Raw genomic sequence first — 12,050 nt, forward strand, 5'->3', positions numbered from 1 at the left:
CCTTCACCGACCTCCCTCCATCACCAGGAGATCCTTCCTCAGATACGGAGACCTGAACACACACACACACACAACCCTCCAGGTAGGGTCTCTCCCCCAGGCCCCTGTCCAACTGCAGCATGGCATCCCTACCCCTGTCCTTGAACCCTCCCCCTGGGAAGGCCGATTTCCCATTTACCTTCTGTACCACCTGCTGCCCCCCTGCAGTGTTTCCTTACAGTGGGTCGGGGGGGGGACAAGGACCCCCGGTGTCAGTGAACACCACCCCCCGCCCCCCTTCAACTTACAGCTGGTCAACTCATAACCTGCCTTGCTGTATTCACTCCCAAAGTCGGGAATCTCCCACTGATCCACGTTCTCCTGGGTCTGCCCTGTACATTCCCACACACTCTGCCTGTCCAAATCCCACTGTAACATCGCTCCCAAAGTCGGGAATCTCCCACTGATCCACGTTCTCCTGGGTCTGCCCTGTACATTCCCACACACTCTGCCTGTCCAAATCCCACTGTAACATCACTCCCAAAGTCGGGAATCTCACACTGATCCACGTTCTCCTGGGTCTGCCCTGTACTTTCCCACACACTCTGCCTGTCCAAATCCCACTGTCACATCGCTCCCAAAGTCGGGAATCTCACACTGATCCACGTTCTCCTGGGTCTGCCCTGTACTTTCCCACACACTCTGCCTGTCCAAATCCCACTGTAACATCACTCCCAAAGTCGGGAATCTCACACTGATCCACGTTCTCCTGGGTCTGCCGTGTACTTTCCCACACACTCTGCCTGTCCAAATCCCACTGTAACATCGCTCCCAAAGTCGGGAATCTCCCACTGACCAACGTTCTCCTGGGTCTGCCCTGTACTTTCCCACACACTCTGCCTGTCCAAATCCCACTGTAACATCGCTCCCAAAGTCGGGAATCTCCCACTGACCAACGTTCTCCTGGGTCTGCCCTGTACTTTCCCACACACTCTGCCTGTCCAAATCCCACTGTCACATCGCTCCCAAAGTTGGGAATCTCCCACTGACCAACGTTCTCCTGGGTCTGCCCTGTACTTTCCCACACACTCTGCCTGTCCAACACAGACTGTAACTGACTGTGTGGAGTTTGCACATTCTCCCCGTGTCTGTGTGGGTTTCCTCCGGGTGCTCCGGTTTCCTCCCACAGTCCACAGATGGGCAGGTTAGGGTCAATTGGCCACGCTAAATTGCCCACAGTGTTCAGGGATGGGTGGGCTAGGATCGTTCGTCGGGGGAAATGTAGAGTAAGAGGGTAGGGGAATGGGTCTGGGTGGGTTACTCTTCAGAGGGTCAGTGTGGACTTGTTGGGCCGAATGGCCTGTTTCCACACCGTCGGGATTCGATGCTGACAGGTTGGCCCTACAATGCAAAAGGGGAAATATTCCCTTGTTCTAAAATTCACCCATTGGGACGATGGCATCACTGACTAGGCCAACATTAATTACCCAGAGGGCAGTTAGGAGCCAATCATGTTGCTGTGGGTCTGGAGTAAGGTAAGGAAGGCAGTTTCCTCCCCTAAAGGACATTAGTGAACCAGATGGGTTTTTCCCAACACCATCTGGTCTTAATTCCAGATTTGTTTTTCAGTTACTTGCAAGTTCCACTGTCTGCTGTAGCAGGACTTGAACCTGGGTCCCTCGAACATTACCCAGGTCTCAGGGTGAACAGTCCCATGGTAATACCACTCGGCCTGGGACTGACTATATTTTTCCCTGTCCAAACCCCGAGATGAGGCCTCCACTCTAGGCCTGTCAGGCTGTTGCCAGTGTCGAGGGCTGAAATATCAGGTCTAGGATCTTGCCAAACTGCCCAAGTTGCGATGAAACATACAGGAAGCCAGAACAAAAAAAACTCCAAAAGTTATTTGGCAGGGTCTCACAGTTTGGCATGCCATCTCATACAATAATGCACGAAGCCACTTGACCCCACAGGCATGTGCTGGTTCTAGGAATGATCAATTAGTCCCATGTTCTTCCTCCCTCTCACTCCTTCCCCTTCAATATTTATCCAAGCCCCAGCTTTTGTAAGTTCTGACTGAATCTGCTTTCAGTCTCTCTCAGCTTCAGTTTCCCTGCCTATTTCTACCTCTGTCCCAGCACTGCAGTCTCATGTTATCCAATATCCCTCCCTAGCAATAAGGCCCTCTCTCTCTCTCTCTCTCTCACTCTCGCACACTCTTTGATTCTCTCTCTCCCTCAGTCTCACTCCCTCTTGATTGCCTTTGTTCTCTCTCCCTCCATCTCCCGCTGTCTCTCTCTCCTTCTGTCTCTAACAATAACCTGCCTTCCTGTTTTTGTGACACCCATCTGATACACATTCAGCATCAGCCCCTCTCTGTCCCTTCCTCTGATTCTCTTCCTCGTCCCCTCTCTGTCCTTGTGTGTGTGTGTGTGTTTTTCTCTCTCTATGTTTCTCTCTGTATCTTTCTCTCTGTATTTGTCTTCTTTTCTGTCTCTCTCTTTTTCCCTGTCTTTCTGTCACTCTCAGTCTGTCCTTGTCTCTTACTTTCACTGTCCCTTTCTATCCCTCTCTTTCTCTCCCCCTCTTCACCCCACTGTTCTTGTGTTTCTCTCTCTTCTCTTTTCCCTATTTATTCCCTTCCTTCTCTCTCCCCAATTCTCCTCCTTGTGTGTACATGTCTCTCTCTCCCTCTGTCCTTTTCTCTATATGTTCTTCTCTCTCTCTCAGTCTGTCTGTCTGTCTGTCTCTCTGCTCCTATCTCTCTCCCTGTCCTTGTGTGTATGTGTGTGTCTCTCTCTCTGTCCTTTTCCCTCTCTCTCTCTCTCTCTCTGTCTGTCTCTCTGCTCCTATCTCTCTCCCTGTCCTTGTGTGTATGTGTGTGTCTCTCTCTCTGTCCTTTTCCCTCTCTCTCTCTCTCTCTCTCTCTGTCTGTCTCTCTGCTCCTATCTCTCTCCCTGTCCTTGTGTGTATGTGTGTGTCTCTCTCTCTGTCCTTTTCCCTCTCTCTCTCTCTCTCTCTCTCTCTCTCTGTCTGTCTCTCTGCTCCTATCTCTCTCCCTGTCCTTGTGTGTATGTGTGTGACTCTCTCTCTGTCCTTTTCCCTCTCTCTCTCTGTCTGTCTCTCTCACTGCTCCTATCTCTCTCCCTGTCCTTTTTTATTGTGTGTGTGTCTCTCTCTGTCCTTTTCACTCTCTGTCTCGCGCTCCCTCATCCCCCCTGCTCTTCTGTGTTTATGTTTTATCTCTCTCTCTTTCTCTCTCCCCCTATCTGCCTCCCTGTCCTTGTGTGTATGTCTCTCTGTCCCTCTCTCTCCCAGTTTCTCTCATTCCCTATCCCTCTCTGTCTCTCTCTCCCAGTTTCTCTCTGTCCATATCCCCCCACGTTTCTCTCCTTCCCTATCACCCCTCTCTCGCTCCACCTGTTTCTCACTTTCCCTATCCCTCTCTCTCCCCCAGCCCTTTCTCTCCATTTCTCTTTCTCTATCCCTCTCTCTCTGCCTGTTTTTCTCTTTCCCTATCCCTCTCTCTCTCTCCCCATTTCTCTCTTTCTCTATCACTCTCTCTCTGCCTGTTTTTCTCTTTCCCTATCCCTCTCTCTCTCTCTCCCCATTTCTCTCCTTCTCTATCCCTCTGTCTCCCCCAGCCCTCTCCACTATTTCTCTCTTTCCCTATCCCTCTCTCTCTGCCTGTTTTTCTCTTTCCCTATCCCTCTCTCTCCCCGTTTCTCTCTTTCCCTATCCCTCTCTCTCTCTCCCCATTTCTCTCTTTCTCTATCCCTCTCTCTCCCCCAGCCCTCTCTCTCTATTTCTCTCTTTCCCTATCCCTCTCTCTCCCCGTTTCTCTCTTTCCCTATCCCTCTCTCTCTCTCTCCCCATTTCTCTCCTTCTCTATCCCTCTGTCTCCCCCAGCCCTCTCCTCTATTTCTCTCTTTCCCTATCCCTCTCTCTCTGCCTGTTTTTCTCTTTCCCTATCCCTCTCTCTCCCCGTTTCTCTCTTTCCCTATCCCTCTCTCTCTCTCCCCATTTCTCTCTTTCTCTATCCCTCTCTCTCCCCCAGCCCTCTCTCTCTATTTCTCTCTTTCCCTATCCCTCTCTCTCCCCGTTTCTCTCTTTCCCTATCCCTCTCTCTCTCTCCCCATTTCTCTCTTTCTCTATCCCTCTCTCTCCCCCAGCCCTCTCTCTCTATTTCTCTCTTTCCCTATCCCTCTCTCTCCCCGTTTCTCTCTTCCCCTATCCCTCTCTCTCTCTCCCCATTTCTCTCTTTCTCTATCCCTCTCTCTCCCCCAGCCCTCTCTCTCTATTTCTCTCTTTCCCTATCCCTCTCTCTCCCCGTTTCTCTCTTCCCCTATTCCTCTCTCTCTCTCCCCATTTCTCTCTTTCCCTATCCCTCTCTCTCTCTCCCCATTTCTCTCTTTCTCTATCCCTCTCTCTCCCCCAGCCCTCTCTCTCTATCCCTCTCTCTCCCCGTTTCTCTCTTTCCCTATCCCTCTCTCTCTCTCTCTCTCCGCCTGTTTCTCTCATTCCCTATCAGCCCCCTCTATCTCTCCCAGTTTCTCTTTCTCTATCCCTCTGTCACTGTCTCTCTCCACCCCACAATGCCCTGCAACCTTCCACAACCTGAGCGACCACACACAGAGAGTGTAGGGACCTTTCCCAGCAGAACCACCCCCCCCGACCCCCCCGACACCTACGTGTTGAGGAAGGCCTGGCTGGCAGCTTTCAGCTTCCGTATTCTGTTGCTACTTCCCAGGCTGGCAGCCCTCTCCAGTGCCGAGCTGAAGGATGGCATACTGAGACGGGACATTATCAGAGGTGAGAACCTCGTTCCCCACCCTCCCCCCCCCCCCCCTCAGGTAATGACACCGATCTCCAGGGACAGCGGGGGGGAGGTACGGACAGAGTCGAACTTCTGAACGAGAATGTAAACAAATTCCCCTGGTTCAGGAACCTCCCGAGGAAAACCCAGTCAGCAGTCCATCTGGGGACAGGAGCCAATCTGTGCTCAGCGAGTCCAGCCCTGACCGCACCTTGCAACACCTCCCCACACAGGCCTGAGGCTCAAACCACTGGGGGAGGGAGCAGACAGGCCCGACAGAGGGCCGTGTACACACTGTACACTTAATACACACCCCATACTCCACATACACACTGTACACTAAATACACACCGTACTCCATACACACACCGTACACTAAATACACACACCGTACTCCATATACACACCGTACACTAAATACACACCATACTCCATACACACACCGTACACTAAATACACACCATACTCCATATACACACCGTACACTAAATACACACCCCATACTCCACATACACACCGTACACTAAATACACACCGTACTCCATATACACACCGTACACTAAATACACACACCGTACTCCATATACACACCGTACACTAAATACACACCGTACTCCATACACACACCGTACACTAAATACACACACCGTACTCCATATACACACCGTACACTAAATACACACCGTACTCCATACACACACCATACACTAAATACACACCCCATACTCCATATACACATCGTACACTAAATACACACCGTACTCCATATACACATCGTACACTAAATACACACCGTACTCCATATACACACCGTACACTAAATACACACACCGTACTCCATATACACACCGTACACTAAATACACACACCGTACTCCATATACACACCGTACACTAAATACACACCGTACTCCATACACACACCGTACACTAAATACACACCGTACTCCATATACACACCGTACACTAAATACACACCCCATACTCCATATACACACCGTACACTAAATACACACCGTACTCCATATACACACCGTACACTAAATACACACACCGTACTCCATATACACACCGTACACTAAATACACACCGTACTCCATATACACATCGTACACTAAATACACACCGTACTCCATATACACACCGTACACTAAATACACACACCGTACTCCATATACACACCGTACACTAAATACACACACCGTACTCCATATACACACCGTACACTAAATACACACCGTACTCCATATACACATCGTACACTAAATACACACCGTACTCCATATACACACCGTACACTAAATACACACACCGTACTCCATATACACACCGTACACTAAATACACACACCGTACTCCATATACACACCGTACACTAAATACACACCGTACTCCATACACACACCCCATACTCCACATACACACCGTACACTAAATACACACCCCATACTCCATATACACACCGTACACTAAATACACACACCGTACTCCATATACACACCGTACACTAAATACACACACCGTACTCCATATACACACCGTACACTAAATACACACCCCATACTCCATATACACACCGTACACTAAATACACACTGTACTCCATACACACACCCCATACTCCACATACACACCGTACACTAAATACACACCCCATACTCCATATACACACCGTACACTAAACATACACCGTACTCCATACACACACCACCCCATACTCCATATACACACCGTACACTAAATACACACCCCATACTCCATATACACACCGTACACTAAACACACACCGTACTCCATACACACACCCCATACTCCACATACACACCGTACACTAAATACACCCCATACTCCATATGCACACCGTACACTAAATACACACCCCATACTCCATATACACACCGTACACTAAATACACACCCCATACTCCATATACACACCGTACACTAAACACACACCGTACTCCATACACACACCCCATACTCCACATACACACCGTACACTAAATACACACCCCATACTCCATATACACACCGTACACTAAATACACACACCGTACTCCATATACACACCGTACACTAAATACACACACCGTACTCCATATACACACCGTACACTAAATACACACCCCATACTCCATATACACACCGTACACTAAATACACACTGTACTCCATACACACACCCCATACTCCACATACACACCGTACACTAAATACACACCCCATACTCCATATACACACCGTACACTAAACATACACCGTACTCCATACACACACCACCCCATACTCCATATACACACCGTACACTAAATACACACCGTACTCCATACACACACCCCATACTCCACATACACACCGTACACTAAATACACCCCATACTCCATATACACACCGTACACTAAATACACACCCCATACTCCATATACATACCGTACACTAAATACACACCGTACACTAAATACACCCCATACTCCATATACACACCGTACACTAAATACACACCCCATACTCCATATACATACCGTACACTAAATACACACCCCATACTCCATATACACACCGTACACTAAATACACACCGTACTCCATACACACACCCCATACTCCACATACACCCCATACTCCATATACACACCGTACACTAAATACACACCCCATACTCCATATACACACCGTACTCCATACACACACCCCATACTCCATATACACACCGTACATTAAATACACACCCCATACTCCATATACATACCGTACACTAAATACACCCCATACTCCATATACACACCGTACACTAAATACACACCGTACTCCATACACACACCACATACTCCACATACACACCGTACACTAAGTACACACCCCATAATCCATATACACACCGTACACTAAATACACACCGTACTCCATACACACACCACATACTCCACATACATACCGTACACTAAATACACCCCATACTCCATATACACACCGTACACTAAATACACACCCCATACTCCATATACACACCGTACACTAAATACACACCGTACTCCATACACACACCGTACACTAAATACACACCGTACTCCATACACACACCGTACACTAAATACACACCCCATACTCCATATACACACCGTACACTAAATACACACCGTACTCCATACACACACCCCATACTCCACATACACACCATACACTAAATACACACCCCATACTCCATATACACACCGTACACTAAATACACACCCCATACTCCACATACATACCGTACACTAAATACACCCCATACTCCATATACACACCGTACACTAAATACACACCCCATACTCCATATACACACCGTACACTAAATACACACCGTACTCCATACACACACCGTACACTAAATACACACCGTACTCCATACACACACCGTACACTAAATACACACCCCATACTCCATATACACACCGTACACTAAATACACACCGTACTCCATACACACACCCCATACTCCACATACACACCATACACTAAATACACACCCCATACTCCATATACACACCGTACACTAAATACACACCCCATACTCCACATACATACCGTACACTAAATACACCCCATACTCCATATACACACCGTACACTAAATACACACCCCATACTCCATATACACACCGTACACAAAATACACACCGTACTCCATACACACACCGTACACTAAATACACACCGTACTCCATACACACACCGTACACTAAATACACACCCCATACTCCATATACACACCGTACACTAAATACACACCGTACTCCATACACACACCCCATACTCCACATATACACCGTACACTAAATACACACCCCATACTCCATATACACACCGTACACTAAATACACACCCCATACTCCATATACACACCGTACACTAAATACACACCGTACTCCATATACACACCGTACACTAAATACACACCCCATACTCCACATACACACCGTACACTAAATACACACCCCATACTCCATATACACACCGTACACTAAATACACACCGTACTCCATACACACACCCCATACTCCACATACACACCGTACACTAAATACACACCCCATACTCCATATACACACCGTACACTAAATACACACCCCATACTCCACATACACACCGTACACTAAATACACACCCCATACTCCACATACACACCGTACACTAAATACACACCCCATACTCCATATACACACCGTACACTAAATACACACCGTACTCCATACACACACCCCATACTCCACATACACACCGTACACTAAATACACACCCCATACTCCATATATACACCGTACACTAAATACACACCGTACTCCATACACACACCGTACTCCATACACACTGTACACTAAATACACACCCCATACTCCATACACACACCGTACACTAAATACACACCCCATACTCCATATACACACCGTACACTAAATACACACCGTACTCCATATACACACCGTACACTAAATACACACCGTACTCCATATACACACCGTACACTAAATACACACCGTACACTAAATACACACCCCATACTCCATACACACACCGTACACTAAATACACACCGTACTCCACATATACACCGTACACTAAATACACACCCCATACTCCATATACACACCGTACACTAAATACACACCGTACTCCATATACACACCGTACACTAAATACACACCGTACTCCATATACACACCCTACACTAAATACACACCCCATACTCCATACACACACCGTACACTAAATACACACCGTACTCCACATACACACCGTACACTAAATACACACCCCATACTCCATATACACACCGTACACTAAATACACACCGTACTCCATACACACACCCCATACTCCACATACACACCGTACACTAAATACACACCCCATACTCCATATACACACCGTACACTAAATACACACCCCATACTCCACATACACACCGTACACTAAATACACACCCCATACTCCATATACACACCGTACACTAAATACACACCCCATACTCCATATACACACCGTACACTAAATACACACCCCATACTCCATATACACACCGTACTCCATACACACACCCCATACTCCACATCCATACCGTACACTAAATACACCCCATACTCCATATACACACCGTACACTAAATACACACCCCATACTCCATATACACACCGTACACTAAATACACACCGTACTCCATACACACACCCCATACTCCACATACACACCGTACACTAAGTACACACCCCATACTCCATATACACACCGTACACTAAATACACACCGTACTCCATACACACACCCCATACTCCACATACACACCATACACTAAATACACACCCCATACTCCATATACACACCGTACACTAAATACACACCCCATACTCCACATACATACCGTACACTAAATACACCCCATACTCCATATACACACCGTACACTAAATACACACCCCATACTCCATATACACACCGTACACAAAATACACACCGTACTCCATACACACACCGTACACTAAATACACACCGTACTCCATACACACACCGTACACTAAATACACACCCCATACTCCATATACACACCGTACACGAAATACACACCGTACTCCATACACACACCCCATACTCCACATATACACCGTACACTAAATACACACCCCATACTCCATATACACACCGTACACTAAATACACACCCCATACTCCATATACACACCGTACACTAAATACACACCGTACTCCATATACACACCGTACACTAAATACACACCCCATACTCCACATACACACCGTACACTAAATACACACCCCATACTCCATATACACACCGTACACTAAATACACACCGTACTCCATACACACACCCCATACTCCACATACACACCGTACACTAAATACACACCCCATACTCCATATACACACCGTACACTAAATACACACCCCATACTCCACATACACACCGTACACTAAATACACACCCCATACTCCACATACACACCGTACACTAAATACACACCCCATACTCCATATACACACCGTACACTAAATACACACCGTACTCCATACACACACCCCATACTCCACATACACACCGTACACTAAATACACACCCCATACTCCATATATACACCGTACACTAAATACACACCGTACTCCATACACACACCGTACTCCATACACACTGTACACTAAATACACACCCCATACTCCATACACACACCGTACACTAAATACACACCCCATACTCCATATACACACCGTACACTAAATACACACCGTACTCCATATACACACCGTACACTAAATACACACCGTACTCCATATACACACCGTACACTAAATACACACCGTACACTAAATACACACCCCATACTCCATACACACACCGTACACTAAATACACACCGTACTCCACATATACACCGTACACTAAATACACACCCCATACTCCATATACACACCGTACACTAAATACACACCGTACTCCATATACACACCGTACACTAAATACACACCGTACTCCATATACACACCCTACACTAAATACACACCCCATACTCCATACACACACCGTACACTAAATACACACCGTACTCCACATACACACCGTACACTAAATACACACCCCATACTCCATATACACACCGTACACTAAATACACACCGTACTCCATACACACACCCCATACTCCACATACACACCGTACACTAAATACACACCCCATACTCCATATATACACCGTACACTAAATACACACCGTACTCCATACACACACCGTACTCCATACACACTGTACACTAAATACACACCCCATACTCCATACACACACCGTACACTAAATACACACCCCATACTCCATATACACACCGTACACTAAATACACACCGTACTCCATACACACACCCCATACTCCACATACACACCGTACACTAAATACACACCCCATACTCCATATACACACCGTACACTAAATACACACCCCATACTCCACATACACACCGTACACTAAATACACACCCCATACTCCACATACACACCGTACACTAAATACACACCCCATACTCCATATACACACCGTACACTAAATACACACCGTACTCCATACACAAACCCCATACTCCACATACACACCGTACACTAAATACACACCCCATACTCCATATATACACCGGACACTAAATACACACCGTACTCCATACACACACCGTACTCCATACACACTGTACACTAAATACACACCCCATACTCCATACACACACCGTACACT

General features: G+C 46.9%; 1 protein-coding gene across 1 annotated transcript in view; it reads right to left on the reverse strand.

Moving 5' to 3' along the window:
- LOC140470015 (IQ motif and SEC7 domain-containing protein 1-like) overlaps nt 1–12,050 on the reverse strand; it is a 158,482-nt gene that overhangs the window by 92,210 nt on the left and 54,222 nt on the right.

Source organism: Chiloscyllium punctatum, chromosome 50 (genome assembly GCF_047496795.1).
Source record: "Chiloscyllium punctatum isolate Juve2018m chromosome 50, sChiPun1.3, whole genome shotgun sequence".
Taxonomy (NCBI): Eukaryota; Metazoa; Chordata; class Chondrichthyes; order Orectolobiformes; family Hemiscylliidae; genus Chiloscyllium; species Chiloscyllium punctatum.